The following is a 19,218-nucleotide window of genomic DNA, read 5'->3' as shown; positions in this document are numbered from 1 at the left end:
GCTCCTTAGCCTCACCCTAGTGAGTGTATTATCTTTGTGTATTACCTTCATGCTGCTTTAAAAGGCCTCATCATTCAATCTAGCTTGCTGTTTCAGCTGCACAACCTGCATAACTAATCCCCTGTACTGAATTCCTGTTTCAAAAACTTAAGAGTGGTTTCTCTTTCCTAGGTGGACCCTGACCACTACATTAGGCCAGTGGTTCTATGTGTATCAGAATCACCAGGAATGCTTACTAAAACCCAGAAGCTAGGCCCCATCTCCAGAGTTTCCCAGTCAGTATGTCTATGTGAAGCCCAAGAATGTGTATCTCTAACAAATTAAGAGGTGATGATGATGCTATTGAACCGGAGACATTTTGAAAAATACTACAAAAAAGCAAAGAATTGAACATCTTACGCTGGTCTGTTTCTCCTTTTTAAAAACTGGATAGTAAAATCCAAGACTCAAGAAAACCCATACTTCTGTCTTCATACAAAATATATATATATCAAATCTGTAAGACAGCTTATTACTACGAAAGACAATGTTTTTAAGGAATGAGGATTTTATCTTATTTTAATTTTCACAGCCAAGCCCAAAGGAATGATTTTTTAAAGTAAATATAGTATGTTGGTGCAAAAGTAATACAATTTTTGCCCTTACTTTCAATAATTTCATTAATAGCATTCATTGTATTTTACCAGAAATAAAATCCCAAATATCATAACCAACCCACTGAACTTCTATTAAAATAAAATGAATCCTAACTCATATTATTGTAAATAACTCAGCCAATGAAGTCTGAAACATACAAAATAAGTAATTGGCAGATAGTTCTTCTGCCTTAAAATTTAAGATAAAAAACAGTCTCAAATAATGTGAAGGGCAACTTAAAAAGAGTGTTCTGAAGCGGGCCATGGTGGTGTGCACCTGTAGTCCCAGCTACTTGGGAGACTGAGGCAGGAAAATCACCTGAACCCAAGAGTTCGGGGCTACAGTAAGCCATGATCCCGACACTGCACTCCAGCTTGGACAACAGAGCAAGACTCCATCTCTGCCGAAACACATGCACACGCACACACAGTGTTTTGAAACTAAGGTTTAAGAATCACTACAGTGTTTAGATTTATGCTCGCAAAAAGTTAAAATCAAGTATGTAATCAAATCATAGCTGAATTGTATACATAACAGAAAGAACTTATTATGAGACCAAAGAGCCTAGGGACTAGCACGAATTAAAAAATAATGAAGCCACTATGTAATTTTAAATTTCCTAGTAGTCACATTTTAAAAATTAAACTAAACAGGCTAAATTAATTCTAATAATACTTTTAACAGAAAATATTATCATTTCAATAAACTGCTCATAATGTTTTACATTCCTTTTATTGCACTAAGTCTTCAAAATCTGGTGCATGTGTTACACTTTCAGTAATCTCAATTCCAGCCTGCCACATGGCTACCACATCAGACACCAAAATTACAGATGAATAAAAATTCGCTAGTCTCTTTACTGAACAGATTGATATTTAGCATAATGATAACAATCTACTATCCTTTTCTACAAATTACTTGTAAATTATATTTTTTAAAAGTTTAAAGTTTTAAATGTATTGTTCTCAAACACTTAGTTATAAAACCAAGTTAACATTCTGGCTCTTCACCCAAATTCATAAAGCAAGTCCTTAGAGACTTACAAAGAGACTTAGACTCCCACACAATAATAATGGGAGACTTTAACACCCCACTGTCAACATTAGACAGATCAACGAGACAGAAAGTTAACAAGGATATCCAGGAATTGAACTCAACTCTGCATCAAACGGAACTAATAGACATCTACAGAACTCTCCACCCCATATCAACAGAATATATATTCTTCTCAGCACCACATCGCACTTATTCCAAAACTGACCACATAGTTGGAAATAAAGCACTCCTCAGCAAATGTAAAAGAATAGAAATTATAACAAACTGTCTCTCAGACCATAGTGCAATGAAACTAGAACTCAGGACTAAGAAACTCAATCAAAACCGCTCAACTACATGGAAACTGAACAACCTGCTCCTGAATGACTACTGGGTATGTAACAAAATGAAGGCAGAAATAAAGATGTTCTTTGAAACCAATGAGAACAAAGATACAACATACCAGAACCTTTGGGACACATTCAAAGCAGTGTGTAGAGGGAAATTTATAGCACTAAATGCCCACAAGAGAAAGCTGGAAAGATCTAAAATTGACACCCTAACATCACAATTAAAAGAACTAGAGAAGCAAGAGCAAACACATTCAAAAGCTAGCAGAAGGCAAGAAATAACTAAGATCACAGCAGAACTGAAGGAGATAGAGACACAAAAAACCCTCCAAAAAATCAAAAAATCCAGAAGCTGGCTTTTTGAAAAGATCAACAAAATTGATAGACTGCTAGCAAGACTAATAAAGAAGAAAAAAGAGAAGAATCAAATAGATGCAGTAAAAAATGACAAAGAGGATATCACCACCGACCCCACAGAAATACAAACAACCATCAGAGAATACTATAAATACCTCTATGCAAATAAACCAGAAAACCTAGAAGAAATGGATAAATTCCTGGACATATACACTCTCCCAAGACTAAACCAGGAAGAAGTTGAATCCCTGTCAATAGACCAACAGCAGGCTCTGAAATTGAGGCAATAATTAATAGCCTACCAACCAAAAAAAGTCCAGGACCAGTTGGATTCACAGCTGAATTCTAGCAGAGGTACAAGGAGGAGCTGGTACCATTCCTTCTGAAACTATTCCAATCAATAGAAAAAGAGAGAATCCTCCCTAACTCATTTTAGGAAGCCAACATCATCCTGATACCAAAGCCTGGCAGAGACACAACAAAAAAAGAGCATTTTAGACCAATATCCCTGATGAACATTGATGCAAAAATCCTCAATAAAATACTGGCAAACCAAATCCAGCAGCATATCAAAAAGCTTATCCACCATGATTAAGTGGGCTTCATCCCTGGGATGCAAGGCTGGTTCAACATACGCAAATCAATAAACGTAATCCAGCATATAAACAGAACCAAAGACAAAAAACACATGATTACCTCAATAGATGCAGAAAAGGCCTTTGACAAAATTCAACAGCCCTTCATGCTAAAAACTCAATAAATTCGGTATTGATGGAACGTATCTCAAAATAATAAGAGCTATTTATGACAAACCCACAGCCAATATCATACTGAATGGGCAAAAACTGGAAGCATTCCCCTAAAAACTGGCACAAGTCAGGGATGCCCTCTCTCACCACTCCTATTCAACATAGTGTTGGAAGTTCTGGCCAGGGCAATCAGGCAAGAGAAAGAAATAAAGGGTATTCAATTAGGAAAAGAAGAAGTCAAATTGTCCCTCTTTGCAGATGACATGATTGTCTATTTAGAAAATCCCATTGTCTCAGCCCAAAATCTCCTCAAGCTGATAAGCAACTTCAGCAAAGTCTCAGGATACAAAATCAATGTGCAAAAATCACAAGCATTCTTATACACCAGTAACAGACAAACAGAGAGCCAAATCATGAATCAACTTCCACTCACAATTGCTTCAAAGAGAATAAAATACCTAGGAATCCAACTTACAAGGGATGTGAAGGACCTCTTCAAGGAGAACTACAAACTACTGCTCAATGAAATAAAGAGGACACAAACAAATGGAAGAACATTCCATGCTTATGGATAGGAAGAATCAATATTGTGAAAATGGCCATACTACCCAAGGTAATTTATAGATTCAATGCCATCCCCATTAAGCTACTAATGACTTTCTTCACAGAATTGGAAAAAACTGCTTTAAAGTTCATATGGAACCAAAAAAGAGCCCGCATTGCCAAGACAATCCTAAGTCAAAAGAACAAAGCTGGAGACATCACGCTACCTGACTTCAAACTATACTACAAGGCTACAGTAGCCAAAACACCATGATACTGGTATCAAAACAGAGATATAGACCAATGGAACAGAACAGAGCCCTCAGAAATAATACCACACATCTACAACCATCTGATCTTTGACAAACCTGACAAAAACAAGAAACGGGGAAAGGATTCCCTGTTTAATAAATGCTGCTGGGAAAACTGGCTAGCCATAAGTAGAAAGCTGAAACTGGATTCCTTCCTTACTCCTTATACAAAAATTAATTCAAGATAGATTAGAGACTTAAATGTTAGACATAAAACCATAAAAACCCTAGAAGAAAACCTAGGCAATACCATTCAGGACATACGCATGGGCAAGGACTTCATGTCTAAAACACCAAAAGCAACGGCAACAAAAGCCAAAATTGACAAATGGGATCTCATTAAACTAAAGAGCTTCTGCACAGCAAAAGAAACTACCATCAGAGTGAACAGGCAACCTACAGAATGGGAGAAAATTTTTGCAATCTACTCATCTGACAAAGGGCTAATATCCAGAACCTACAAAGAATTCAAACAAATTTACAAGAAAAAAACAAACAACCTCATCAAAAAGTGGGCAAAGGATATGAACAGATACTTCTCAGAAGACATTTATGCAGCCAACAGACACATGAAAAAATACTCAGCATCACTAGCCATCAGAGAAATGCCAATCAAAACCACAATGAGATACCATCTCATACCAGTTAGAATGGAAATCATTAAAGAGTCAGGAAACAACAGGTGCTGGAGAGGATGTGGAGAAATAGGAACACTTTTACACTGTTGGTGGGAGTGTAAACTAGTTCAACCATTGTGGAAGACAGTGTGGCGATTCCTCAAGGATCTAGAACTAGAAATACCACTTGACCCAGTCATCTCATTACTAGGTATATACCCAAAGGATTACAAATCATGCTGCTATAAAGATACATGCACATGTATGTTTATTGCAGCACTATTCACAATAGCCAAGACTTGGAACCAACCCAAACGTCCATCAGTGACAGACTGGATTAAGAAAATGTGGCTCATATACACCATAGAATACTATGCAGCCATAAAAAGGATGAGTTTATGTCCTTTGTAGGGACATGGATGCAGTTGGAAACCATCATTCTCAGCAAACTATCGCAAAACAGAAAAACCAAACACTGTATGTTCTCAGTCATGGGTGGGAATTGAACAATGAGAACACTTGGACACAGGAAGGGGAACATGACACATCAGGGCCTGTCGTGGGGTGGGGGGTAGGGGGAGGGATAGCATTAGGAGACATACCTAACGTAAATGACGAGTTAATGGGTGTAGCACACCAACATGGCACATGTATACATACGTTAACAAATTTGCACGCTGTGTACATGTACCCTAGAACTTAAAGTATAAACAATAACAATAGTAATAATAGACCTAAAAGCAAGCATGAACATACACAGGTAATACTCCAAAAAATGATTTCAATTAATTTTCTATTGTCAACATAGTTATATTGGGCATATATTATATTTAGCACTTTGCTAAGTGTTCTGAGGACACAGTGGAGTCTTACCAAAGAAACAAAATGATGTGTCCAAGTGCATGGTGAAGCCAATGTTTTATTGTTTTTCTTTTTGCTTTTATTTCTGGAGGTCAAACAAACATAGTTTAACATGTCAGAGAATAGATCACTGAGAAAGGTAGTCATTGAAATATTTTTACTGAGTTTGGATAACTCTAGGTGAATAATGTAAGCAAGGCCAGAGGTAGCATGGTAGGCAGCCCCTAAGAAAGCCCCCAATGATCACTGCCTGTTGCATTATAGAATGAATACCTAGTTGAGGTGTATATTATCCAAAGTGCTATGGAATGAAACGAAAAATAAATAAAAAGAAAAACCTTTAATAGGAAATATTTTTAAAATGCAGTCTAAGAATGGAATCTATAACAAGAGGCAAACTATAAGTCATAAAATGGTGCTTTGAGAAACTCCCTCAACTGTCCTTAATATTTAAAATCCAGGGTATGATAATTGTTTACTCTAGAATCAAGTGATGTATGAATTTACATTAGACCCTAAAGAAATGCAGGGGGATTGAAATGGAGCCTCTAATATCAAACAACTTCTGAGCCCCTCAAAAATAATGGACTGTTCCTTCACTTATCAGAAAGTGAGTTTTCTTTTGCACATAAAACTCTTGCCATAAGCATAAATGTACTTGTGTGTATGTGCAAGAGTAGTGAGATAATTACATACCTTTGGGGCTTAAATACATCTGGTGTCACGTCACATCTAAGGCATACAGTTATTTCATTTTGAACCATTCACTCCAGAGAGTAATTATTCATCCCGTAACTTGGTCATAAAATGCAGAGCTTACTCAGTATTTCAGCAATTGTATACCATAGGTAGACTTTTACATGGTACTTCTATAAATCAGATAACCAAAACATGTACCTTAATAAGTTGAAGTGCTAAAATTATGGTGAGTTATATAGACTTCCTAAGCTTTTAACTTGTGCCCAGTCTACACAGAAAACTGCAAATGCTACAGGCAGATCCAGCTATGGAATAAACTTGAACAGGCCAGCGGTTCACTAATTTGAGCAGGGATAAGTATGATGGCAGCAGGAATGAGGTCACAAGAAGGCACGAAAACACTCAAAAGACCATTCCTGAATGCTGCCTGGAAAGATAACCTTTCCTCATCAGCAAACAGAAGAGTTTCCTAAAACAAAAGGGGGAAAGCACATTTTAAGGCTTGCTCTAAGAGTTAGGTCTTTAAGCTATAATTTGGTAGTAAGAGAATGTCCACAGCATCTGCTGAATCTGTCTACAGGGCTGCCAACACAATCCACAAGAACTCGAAGTTGCGCCTTCCAGTAACTGAGGTGTGTGTGCCTCTACTGCCTCACACAGCTTGTTACACTAATCTCTCTCTGAAGTATGTCCTACATACATTGCCCCAAGTCTCCCACTAAAATCGAGAAAATGGTCATTGTTTCAAGTCAAAGTATTCATGTCACTAAATGTTGTGACTGAAATTATTTTTAAACGTCCAACAAAGAAAAAGTCACCCTCAACTGAGTGTAGTATCAGCTCCAAGGAGCAAGAAGGTATTATATCATGAACGCGCTACACATCCATTACTACTTATCAAGGAAGAAAAACAAAACATATACATTCAGAAATAATGAAACACTGCTCGGAGGCCAGGCCACTAAATCTGAATGGTACCACAGACCAAGGAGGACTGTGAATGACACATATGCAAAATGACAAGCTGCCTCTAGCAACACTTGGAAAACAAAGTACAACATGATCCCACTTAAGAGCTGGGAGGCTTAGGTGTTCAAGCCTAGCACAGACTTCCCAGATGCTCCTGACAAATGACTTAACATCTCATATCCGTTTCCTCAGCCTTGGAATGAGAATACCTTCTCCTCAAAGTTGTTATGAGAGCTAGAAATCATGCTTGTAAAGCACAGAACTGGTACTACTCAAAAGGTGGTCAATATGTTGAGCTGCAACAATATAAAATGGCAAATAAATATGTTTCAAATGAGAGCTCATGCCAATCCTCATCCCAAACAAGATACTGAAAAACTTCAGGTTTCTCCAAGACCATTTTGAGACAGAAATGACTTTATGTGGCAGATCATTCTACCCTGCTACTTACGTTAACTTGAGGAAGCAAAGATTAAAAACAAACTGGAAAAAAGCTCAAGCATAAGCAAGAATGCACAGATTAACAGATAAGGAAAAAAAAAAGTTCAGGCAGACTTGCTATGGCCCACAGTAACCCTGCACATGAGCTCCAAGGTCAGTGCCTTGCCCATCATGACCAAACACAGCTGCTCATCCAAGAGAACTGAGAAGACAGGAAAGAAGAGAACTGACTTATGTATGAGAGCAAAAGGGAGTCTCCTGCTCTAACTACACATGTGCCACCATCTTGCAATCTTTGGCTGCAAACAGCACTGTTTGGTTTTTCCCAGTAATACATGCCAAACTGAATGTATCAGACTGTCATATAAATCCACATTCCAAGACAACTGACCTTGATAAAGTACTTACTATAATTAAAACAGCATACCGTTTCTTAAACTCAGATTCTAAGAAAGTGCCTCTAAACATAAAGGTGAATGCAAGTGTACCTTTGGAAAATCTGGGAGTGACCCAAAGTGCCAAAAACACAAAACTAGGCTGTATTTTTCAAACTGGCATATTGTTTGTGTGATAGGTGTGGAGCAATAGATAGATGGAACCACTGAATAGCGTGCCTCCTCCTGGAGAGTTATGAAAATATTCCCAAAGGAAAACACCACTTCCTTCATCCATTTATTCAACAAACTTTTATTGAGAGACAACTATGTGCAAATGGTTGTACTGGTAGCCATGGATACAAACACATGTACACATACATATTCACACACATATTTACAGTTTCTGCCCTCCTGGAGCCTACAATCTCATGAGGGAGGACAATCCAAAAAAGAAAAATCACACAAAAAAACTATGATTAGGATTACAAAGGAGGTAATTTGTTGCCAGGATTGTTTCTCTGAGCCAAGATGACAATTAGGGCATGAACCAAGCATAGAAGAGCATTCCAGACAGAAAAAAGAACATGGGCAAAGGCAGGTAGCAGGGCAGCCTGGACGCATCTGAAAAGCAAGGGAGAACATTGCACCGAAGGTGGCTGAGGGTCAAGGCCAGACTATGCTGGGCCTCGTACACCCATAAATGACTTCAGGCCTCTGAACAAAGGGACGCCACTGAAGGTTCTGCACAGGGTAGTTATGGACAACATCATCCTGGCTGCAATATAGATTCTAAGAGCTGAGCCCTGCCTGTCCAAAGTTTGCAAGCTGATTAACACTCTTATACATACACAAAGTCCACTCTTACACATGCATGTGTGTACAAACATAGCACATTAAAATTTTTTAATGGCGCTCTATGGTACAAATTAGAAGTGCAGAAAGGCCACAAACAGGTCAGAAAGGGGGGAAATGCATGATGTGATGGCTAATCCAGTCTAAACGTCACTGAAAATATTAAACTGTGGATAGCAAAAATAGAATGTGGAATAGGTAGTCTGGGTCATATCACCACAGCTTTCCAAGGCAAGAACTTATGAGAATACCCAAAAATTTTGAAAAAAACACAAGATTTCAGTTCATAATAAGCCCTTTAAATTGTATTTGAAACTATTTTTCTGAATACTTTATTTGTAAATCTTTAAATTGGGGGAAATGCTAACCAACTATCTTCATTTATTAATGAAAGTTTCCAAAAGAAGGGAATGTAGATCTTAGTACAGTCACATAAGGAATTCAGAAACACAAATCTAGGAGTTGTTCTATCTTCTTCCGTCTTCCACTTGCCATGGTACATATTCAGGGAAGTCTGAAAACTAAACCCTAAGTGATGAGGTCAATCCACAAGTGTCCATTCTACACACGAATAACACAGAATTAATTTTAGCTATCCCTTTTCCATTTTCGGCAAATTCTAGAGTTCCAAGTGAAGACAAAAATTCATCAGTCACTAGGGTCAAAAACAAGGGAGAAACTAAGACATTAAGGCATGATACACCTCGATGAATAAAACATGCTCTGTTTAGCTGCACTAGATCAGGCAACAATTATAATAAACTATTAACAAAAATAAATCTGTGGATAGAGAAATTTGTGTTTTAATGGTAATAAGACAGATTCTTTTAAAACAATGTTTCCTTTCTCTAATTATGAAATCAATATATGATGATTACAGAATTTTTGAAAAATACAGAAAACTAGAAGAAAGTAACAAATGAAGGAAATTAGGTAAAACTGGAGCAATGCGTAACAATGTATTTCCCTTTTGTGTACTATTTAGAATGCAAATACTTTCATGTATTCCCATGTGAGCCTCTTAGCAGGCTTATGATAGAGGTGATAAAGGTATAATTAGTCCCATTTTATAAGGACTTGAGGAAGTCCAGAGCCAGTAGGTGTCCTGCCTATAGGCACACGGATAGTAAGACAAGATGCCTCCTAATGGCTCAGATATCTTCCCCAAGCTCCTGACCATGTGATTAGCAAATGATACATTACTTAAGTGGCTAACTGCAAGTATCTAAAACGAAAGCAGTACCTGTGAACATCAATCTAAGACTGCTAAAATACAACTTCGAGTAAGAATATAAAATATACATATCTTTAAATTGAGGGAAAAAAAAGTCAGGGGTGGTGAATCAAACCCATGGAGACTGAGAATCTCTTAACTGCTTCATTTTGGTCTGAATAACCCAGACAGAAATGTATTTCCTATATGAAAGACTGAGGAGAGCCCACTGATGGATACCAGAAATAAGCCAAAGGTCACCTTTCAATCCCAAAAAACACCATCTTCCCTCTCTCTCCCTACACACACAAGTGCACACAGGGCACAATTCTAAACTGATTTATATCTTGCCCTCTTCCTTCTGAGAAACAAGATGTATGGCTAGGGTAATCATAGACTTTATTATCCAAACGGCAACATTTCTACGAGTGAAAGAGGTGACTGTATGGAAAAGAGACGTAAGCCAAGATTGACTGGACAAACGGGAGGTCACCCAACATCTGGATAACCCATCCGTCTCAGGGGCCAAGTACTGAGAGTACAGCCCTATTATTAAATTATTATTCAAAAAACTGTTCTGGTATACCCCATTTTATGCAAATTGAGTCTTAAACAAATTCTACCTCAAGAGAAAGTCATCAGCATTTTGGAGACCAGTTTAGTAAACCATTCCTACTAATTAGTGTCATTTCACAACGTGTACGATCTTGTGGGATATTCTGAAGTTATATGTGTTTTTGCATGTCATCTGTGAGAGGGAGAGTTTGTAAAAACTAAATTTAGTTATACCAGTTTCTTTTAAAAATGAAGTATCAAATAGAAGGAAAAAGCAATCACTTAATCCCACAAAGGCATTTATAATTCAAAGTTATTTTTCTAGGTGACCCAAAAGTACTGTTCTATACAGGAATATTCAAGTTACTTTCTGTTTAGAAGTTGGAATCGTCTAATAAATAAATTGCTTTCAGAATAGCTTTTGGGCTGATGCTACTATTAGCAAGTTAACAAGCTTAAAGAAAAGGCCTCTTCAAATAAGAAGAAAAAAAAAGAAACCCTACACAGTATTTGGAGAAATATATTGATGACAAACCCAGTACTGAAAACCAGCCTACTTATCCAGCAGTCATATTCCTATTCACCTTCCTAAAAGACTAAGTCACAGCAATTCAGATTCAGAAAATCAAACAGAAATTAGAAACTGGAGCTATTTTTTTTCAATTAAGAGAATTTCATGCAGACACCCACAGGACTGGCATATACTCTACGGCTATCATTCATCCAAGTGACATTTCAATGTCTACTATGCATATAATGCACTGGCACTGTTAATACAGTAGTTGGCTGTTCTAGATTTAAAATTTGCCAGAATTTTTTTCAAACTAGCAGATTCATCTTTCACTCCAAAAAAAGACTTTGTATTTAAATGCTCTGTAATTCTCACCCCAAAAAAACAAGACTAGAAATATCTGCTAAACAATGATAAATTCAAAATGACTACTGCATAACAGTGTATGGTAGAGTATTTTTACATCTGTTAGCACTCCATATTTTTATTCAATTTGATTAGACAACTGATGCTTCCTCCATCAAAGATGCTTAGAAATCTACAATCCTACAAAGGATATTCTGCTTTCTCATAAAAAGAAACTGTCCCTCATTTTCTCTAATTTTTACATTAAGGATGAGTTCCACAGTTGTGTTCTCAAATTTGGAAAAGATCATGAATCAGGCAAGGGTCAGTCTCCACAACAATCCCTTACAGAATTTCAGAAGGTCTACCCACATTCATTGAAAAGACAGAATGCCCCTCAGTCAAGAAAGGAAGCCAGATTATCTAAATGGATCTGGTTTACTATTACAGATTTTTAAGAAACAGTATGAATCTAAGACATAGAATGTTTTAGGATTATTAAATAAGTCTTCCTGAAAGAGTTGGGTTCAAAGCTCAATTCTAAGACAAGGAAAACAAAAGAGGAGAAAATTAATTGTTGCACAATTGTAAAGGATCAAAGAGGAAAACAGCAACTCATAAATTTTTAAACTGGCAGTTTAAAAATCTGATAGTGAATAAATCTCCAAAACGACTGTCATATGCTGAACTTTTACAGATTACATTCTGAACTGTAATATTTCCTATCTTTAACAGGAAGTATGAAGGGGGAAAATCAAGACGTGAAAAGTTTTTATTCAAGGACATTAAATAGGCAGCCCAATGAAGTACAAATACCTGAATGGAGGTAGGGGTGAGAAGTCTCTATATCTAAATATGGCTACATGAATTTTTTGTGTTTTTCAAAGCTTAATCCACCATGGCTGAACCCACTACCACCAAGACTCATCACACATATGCTATTTTAAAAATACAAATTATGTTCTTTTCTTTTTAAATCTTGTTTTTTGTTTTGAGAGAAGAGTCTCGCTTTGTCGCCCAGGCTGGAGTGTGGTGGCATGATCTCAGCTCACTGCAAGCTCCGCCTCCTGGGTTCACACCATTCTCCTGCCTCAGCCTCCTGAGTAGCTGGGACTATAGGCGCCCGCCACCATGCCCAGCTAATTTTTTGTGTTTTTAGTAGAGACGGGTTTCACCGTGTTAGCCAGGATGGTCTCGATCTCCTGACCTCGTGATCCACCCGCCTCGGCCTCCCAAAGTGCTGGGATTACAGGCGTGAGCCACCGCGCCCAGCGCAAATCTTGCTTTTTTTTAATTCGAAAAGACCACATGCTTAACATCAACTTGGTTTCAAAAAGACTTCAGGTCTTAAAACTAAGAGTACTATGACACTTATTTTGCCATTTGTGAGTTTCATGTCAAAAAAGTGGACGTTTTCAACATGAAAACTTACCTTCAAAACTCACCAGGACATTCTACCATAAATTAGGATATTTTCACAAACAATACAGTTTTCCCTTTAATATTCTATATTTTCCATTTCTTCCACATCTTCGTGGTCCAGCTGCTTAAAGCTGAAGTGATCCTGGATTTTCATAAGCACATACAGCTTATTTGCTTCAATAATGTTGTAAGTGAGGCCTTTTTTCCCTGAAACTGTCCTGTCCCCACTGTGCACTAGAGGCAGGTCTGATAGTCTGGCTCCTCTGCTTGGTTTTCAGGGAGATCCAAGTTCACGACAACGGTGACTTGTTTCACATCAGTCCCTCCAGTGCAAACATTTGTTGTTACGAGAAACTTCTCATTCTGAAACTTCTGAATGACGGAAGCTCACTGCTCCATGATCAGCTCTCCACTTAACAAAGACACCTGGTGGCCAGCCTGCATCATCTCCACAATCAACCACTTGGCATTTCGATGAGTCTGACAGAAGATGATGGCCTGGCCAATGGTTATGCCACCATAAATGCTGCACAGAGCTTGGTATTTGTCTTTCCTGTTCTTGCACAACACATAATACTGCCAGATGTTGTTCAGGGTCAGCGCCTCTTTGCGTAACTTGGTAATTTAGGGATGGGTACAATTCACTCAGCAAAATGACACACAGAGTATCTATGAGCTACTGAAACAAATTCAGACCCAATTACATAATAGTAAATTTTAAATAAACTCATAGTTACTAGCTATTATATCACCAATTGTTGTCTAACGCATCTAAAATATAAACTATGAAAAATTTTAAAAAGTGAAAATTTTGAATGAAACTTGAATCTGTACTTTTTAAAAAATTCATCCATTTTAAAATAAAAGTACTTTGCTACAAATTGTTAAAATGAATAGAGTATTTTTAAAGGCTTTTTCCCCCCCACTGTAGTCATTATTGAAAGCAAAAATGCAATACAATCCAGGCCTTTGGAATTTCCTGCTATTTATGAAACAGCTTCAACAAAATGCCTCTTTAATAAGTTGCTAAGGGAGATCCATGAAAACTCCAAAGAAACTGCTCTGACAAGTTCTAATAAGGAAAGTCATCTGAGCACTTTGCTTATAAGAACTCTAAACAGCACTAATCAAACTACCTAGTGGGCTTTGGTTTTAATAAGGTGTGTTAAGCTAGAGCTCACATCATTTACATGACTCCCCTAAACAAAACATAAATTGCATTAAAGATACAAAAGGTAGTCTCTTACCCACTAACATCCAGTACTTTACAATGTTCTATGCATCATATTATACATATATACATATCTAGAGAGATACATTGATATCAATAGGTCAGTTGACAATCTTTATCTCCAGGCCACTTTTGAATTGTCTACTACAACCTCTAACTACAGAAATATATCATATTGTATGATTACTACACTATGATATAGTTCAATGAACTTGATATTCTATCCCCAAGATATTCACTATATTTCCTAGTATTTCAGCACACTACCCAACTTGCTCTCATCCACAATATAAGAATCTGTTTTAAGATTTAAGAATGTGGGCCAAGCACGGTGGCTACCGCCTGTAATCCCAGCACTTTGGGAGGCAGAGATGGGTGGATCACCTGAGGTCAGGAGTTCGAGACCAGCCTGGAAAACATGGTGAAACCCCGTCTCTACTAAAAAAAAAACGAAACAAAACAAAAAAAAAAATTAGCCGGGCGTGGCGATGGGTGCCTGTAATCCCAGCTACTCGGGAGGCTGAGGCAGGACAATCACTTGGACCCGGGAGGCGGAGGTTGCAGTGAGCTGAGATCGCGCCAGTGTACTTCAGTCTGGGCCACAGAGTGAGACGCCGTTTCAAAAAAAAAGAAAAGAAAAGGAAAAAAGATGTAAGAATGTAAATAACTTCTAAAACATCTGCCTTCTGTCATATACTAGACCAAGCAATTCACCTTTCACTAAATCCCTCAACTTAAGCTTTCTTATTTTCATAAAAGTAAATTCAGCAGAATTCATCCAATAACTACTTTAAAGACAATGTGAAGAAAATCAATTTGATTCCATTTCTAGTTATTTGGGCCATTTCTAGTTATTTGTGTTACCTTAAGACGGGTGTCAGATCAATGCACGATTAAATGTTATCCTGCCATCTGATGGATTTAAGAATGTTACACCACTACTCATTGGATAAGTGAATAATCATCAGCGTTTCTATTTGTATTCAGGGTAGCTCATAGTACACCACAAATCATCCCCAACATGCCCTCAGCTTTTCTACGTACCTTTATAGAAAGAACACAATTACTATTCTTACTAAAGTCACTTCCAAATATACAAATTCACCTTGTGACGTTTTTCTTTCCAAAATTACTCAAGAACAAATGCAACATATTTACAGATAGCCAAGTTCTTAAATTCATATATGCATCCAAAAACTTTAAACTCAATTTGCAAACACAATCTATGTAACACTGGCTCTAGGGTGTATAGAATCTAGACCCAGATACTAATATTTCAACTAAAACCTAGCTGCTCCCTACAAAAATGAATAGCAAGTTTTAAACATATTACTAGAGTATTAACCAAATCTAAACACACACAAATGAGTTAGCCAAGAGAACAGTGGTAACTGTAGGAAAAAACAGTATGTGTTTCTTTTTAATGTCTGATGGCACCTATAATTATATAAACCAATTCAGACTCCAAAACTTCAACAGCTACAGCAATTTTAAGAATGCCCAAGGCATGGTAAATAAATCAGGCAAATTTCACACCTCTTGGTGGCACCACAAAATGAAAAGTATTGAGCTGGACTATATGTCTGATCTGACAAGACAATTCTTAAATCTTTCTCCTACCTAAAATAAACTATACATTACATGTTCCAAGATTTATTTACGACTACTATTAAAAATCAATCATGTCTAAAAACATGTACATCCTATTTCAAAAAAAAAAAAGAAAAGCAAATAGAGTACCACAGCACAGAATATGTCTGAAATTTAGTTTTGTTTGATATCTGAAAGTTAAGTTTTTGACATTTACCAGCAGTCCCACAACGTGCTGGCCCTGTGCCATCATGGCCTGGTGCCAGCCTGATGTAGGGCCATGCTAAAAATAGCAGCTAAGCAGCAGCTGTAACACATAGGTCCTTCTGACCTCAACTTTATTTCCCTAAAGGGTGACTGGAGGAAGAGGGGGACAACTGGAGGGAATAAGGGAAATGGAATATACTCTCAGTAGGTATTACTTCCTCTTCTGATTTGTCTTCTTTTCTACGACACACTCCTTTCTCCTCCCTTCCCTCAACCCATCCCCAAGAAAGAAAAGGACAGAAGAAGAGAAGAAAGAAAATAAGGGAAGAAAGGAAAGGAAAGGAAGAAAGGAAGAAAGAAAAGAAAGAAAAGAATGAACAAACTGGAGCTGTGAGGCAAGTTGGGTTCAGAGTCTTCCACACCTGCTGCCCTCAAGTCTCACCTGATTCTACCCTGCCATCATCAGAAAGCAGCCATTGATCATTTCAGTCATCAACTTTACCACTGTCTAGAGAAAAGTATAAACCACAATCCTGAAAAGACTGGCTAGGTGACTGGGCTGAAGGTATATCAGACAAAAATTATATAAGTGATATTCGGGGGAAAGAGGGAAGAAGAATTGTAAAATGGCATCAAGAATACAAAATCCTGGCCAGGCTCACACCTGTAATCCCAACACTCTGGGAGGCCAAGGCGGGTGGATCACTGAGGTCAAGAGTTCCAGACCAGCCTGGCCAACATGGTGAAACCCCGTCTCTACTAACAATACAAAAAACTAGCTGGGTGTGGTGGCACGTGCCTGTAATCCCAGCTTCTCAGGAGGTTGAAGCACAAGAATCGCTTGAGCCCAGGAGGTGGAGATTGGAGACTGCAGTGAGCCAAGATTGCACCACTGCACTCCAGCCTGGGTGACAGAGAGAGACTCTGTTTCACCAAAAAAAAAAAAAAAGGAAACTCACGGAACACTAAAAAACAAAGTCAGAAAGGAACAAGGCTAACATATTACATATTTAAAAGTTTGGTCACATAAAACAGCCAGATTACAAACATGGTATTTGGGTTTTAGAATCTTATTTTATGACAAGTACTTATTATAAAAATCACGACAACCTTCTTTGTAGAAATGAGCTGCAGGGGGAAAGGTTCAGCATGACCAGGCTTCTACCAACAGAGACCAATAGCCACACCAGAAGAGATTCCACGTATGCCCCTTATACCTAAATTATAGAATTCCTACACAGTACTACACTCATAAAAACGCTAGTAACTGTCAGCAAACATTTATCATGTACAACCTGGCAATACAAAATTCTAATCTGTACTGATTGTAATTACATAAAAGAATTTAAAACTTGCTTTTGTGGACTTATTCTATACACAATCTTCTTATGTAAGTTTTCTCTATAAAATCTTCCAACATTAGAGATCTGACACCAACTAACAATGAAAAACACTTCAAGTAAAGAGATTGTTAAGTAAGGCAAGAAGAGGGAGTCAGTCACCTAAATTTTAAGCACATTAATTCACTAAATGAGCTTCCAATGTATCTGATCAGCTTATTCAGTTAGGAAGAGTTTAAATGTACTGACAGGTTCTGCTGCATCCTTCCAATTAACATCAGCGTTCAGGAATTGCGCAGATAAAACTCCATCTTTCAAAGAAATATCAAATCTCTTTATCAGCAACAAGAAATAATATAATTGTAACATTTAAAAAAGGACCTTAAAATGAGATATTTAATTTCTCAAATACACTTTGAGAACCTAACTTTGCTGCATATATATTACATCTAACCTGCAAGTTAATTTCTTTCAAAGCTTAATATCTCATGGAAGATGATCAAAATCACCCAACACAACCATCCTTCAAAGCTGGAATTCCTAAAAGACATTTTTTTAAATGTAGTAGTTTTTCAAGTAAAATTTTAGAGTTCTGGAGATTATTTACACAACAATGTAAATGTACTTAACACTGCTGAACCACACACATAAAAGTGGTTAAGATGGTATTACAGTATGTACATTTTACCACAACCAAAATTTTTTTAATCCTAATGTGTAAATATCCTTATGATTTTTAAATAAATCCTCCCAATGGAAAAAAAAATAGCATTTTAAAATCATACCTATGATCACAATTTAAAATCCAGGCCACTGTGAAAGTTACTCTACAAAGTAGCAAGACACTGTAAAGCTAAACCTTCTAGGATAGGGAATGATGATGCATCATGGGCAGTATTGCTTGAACACCAACCAAAGAGACTGTGTGTGTCAGGCTCTGTTTTTAACAGCAACAAGTTATTGCTACTTTTTTCCCTGTGTTTCAGTTTCCTCATCTGTAAAATAGAAACAATAATGGTCCCTAACGCATATGGCTGTTAAGAAATACATAAAGGAAATGAGCGAAATGGAATATACACTCAGTAGGTATTACTTACCTCTTCTGATCATATTCCAGGGCAGTATTTGGCACCTGGTTAAGTGCTACGAAATGTTAGTTGTTATTACTCTTACTACTAGTAAATGTTGTAGCAGTATTAAGAGTCTCACCATAAATCACGTCCAGCTGGTTCGTGAAGAACTGCCCCAAGTCATACAAAAAGGCTTTAAAGGCCAGGTGTGGTGACTCACACCTGAATCCTAGCATTTTAAGAGGCCAAGGTGAGTGGATCACTTGAGGTCAGGAGTTCGAGATTAGCCTGACCAACGTGGTGAAACCCCGACCCTACTAAAAATACAAAAATTAGCTGGGCGTCATGGCGCATGCCTGTAATCCCAGCTACTCAGGAGGCTGAGGCAAGAGAATTGCTTGAACCTGGGAGGCAGAGGTTGCATGAGCTGAGATTGCACCACTGCACTCCAGCCTGGGCAACAACAACAACAAAAAAATTACAGAGAACTACAGTTTGGAGGCCACATCATTTATGTGAAAGAGGTACATATATGTACAGGTACATCCCAAAGGATTATGTGTATACTATTTACTGGTGAAGGAGGAGGAGGCACATTGACAAAAACAATACGTTATATTTTAAAAACCTGGTCAAATACAAACAATACTGGACAAGTTTTCATATATACACTAAGTTGAGAGCAAACTTCTGTTGTTCTATATAAGCACTTCAAACTTTCAGTAAATTCTTTATTATATGACCATATTTATTATATGGGTGTATTATATTCGTGTAACAGCAAGTCCTCCACTTAATGCCATCAATAGGTTCTTGGAAACTGACTTTAATCAAAATGACATATTACAAAACCAATTTATCATAGGCTAATTGACATAAACAGTAATTTCCTATCACATATTTCTGGTCACAAAAACATCACCAACCTTCTAAATAA

At 37.4% G+C, this 19,218-nt stretch overlaps 1 protein-coding gene and 1 pseudogene across 1 annotated transcript in view; both read right to left on the bottom strand.

Annotated features, from left to right (window-relative positions):
- Positions 1 to 19,218, bottom strand: part of ZSWIM6 (zinc finger SWIM-type containing 6) — a 215,812-nt gene that overhangs the window by 187,421 nt on the left and 9,173 nt on the right. The gene's annotated exons all lie outside the window — the stretch shown is intronic.
- LOC141407003 (ATP-dependent RNA helicase DDX25 pseudogene) lies at positions 12,793 to 13,761 on the bottom strand (annotated as a pseudogene).

Source organism: Macaca fascicularis, chromosome 6 (assembly GCF_037993035.2).
Source record: "Macaca fascicularis isolate 582-1 chromosome 6, T2T-MFA8v1.1".
In the NCBI taxonomy this organism is placed as follows: Eukaryota; Metazoa; Chordata; class Mammalia; order Primates; family Cercopithecidae; genus Macaca; species Macaca fascicularis.
Note: the sequence above shows the minus strand (reverse complement) of the source record. Positions and strands in the feature narration are given on the sequence as shown.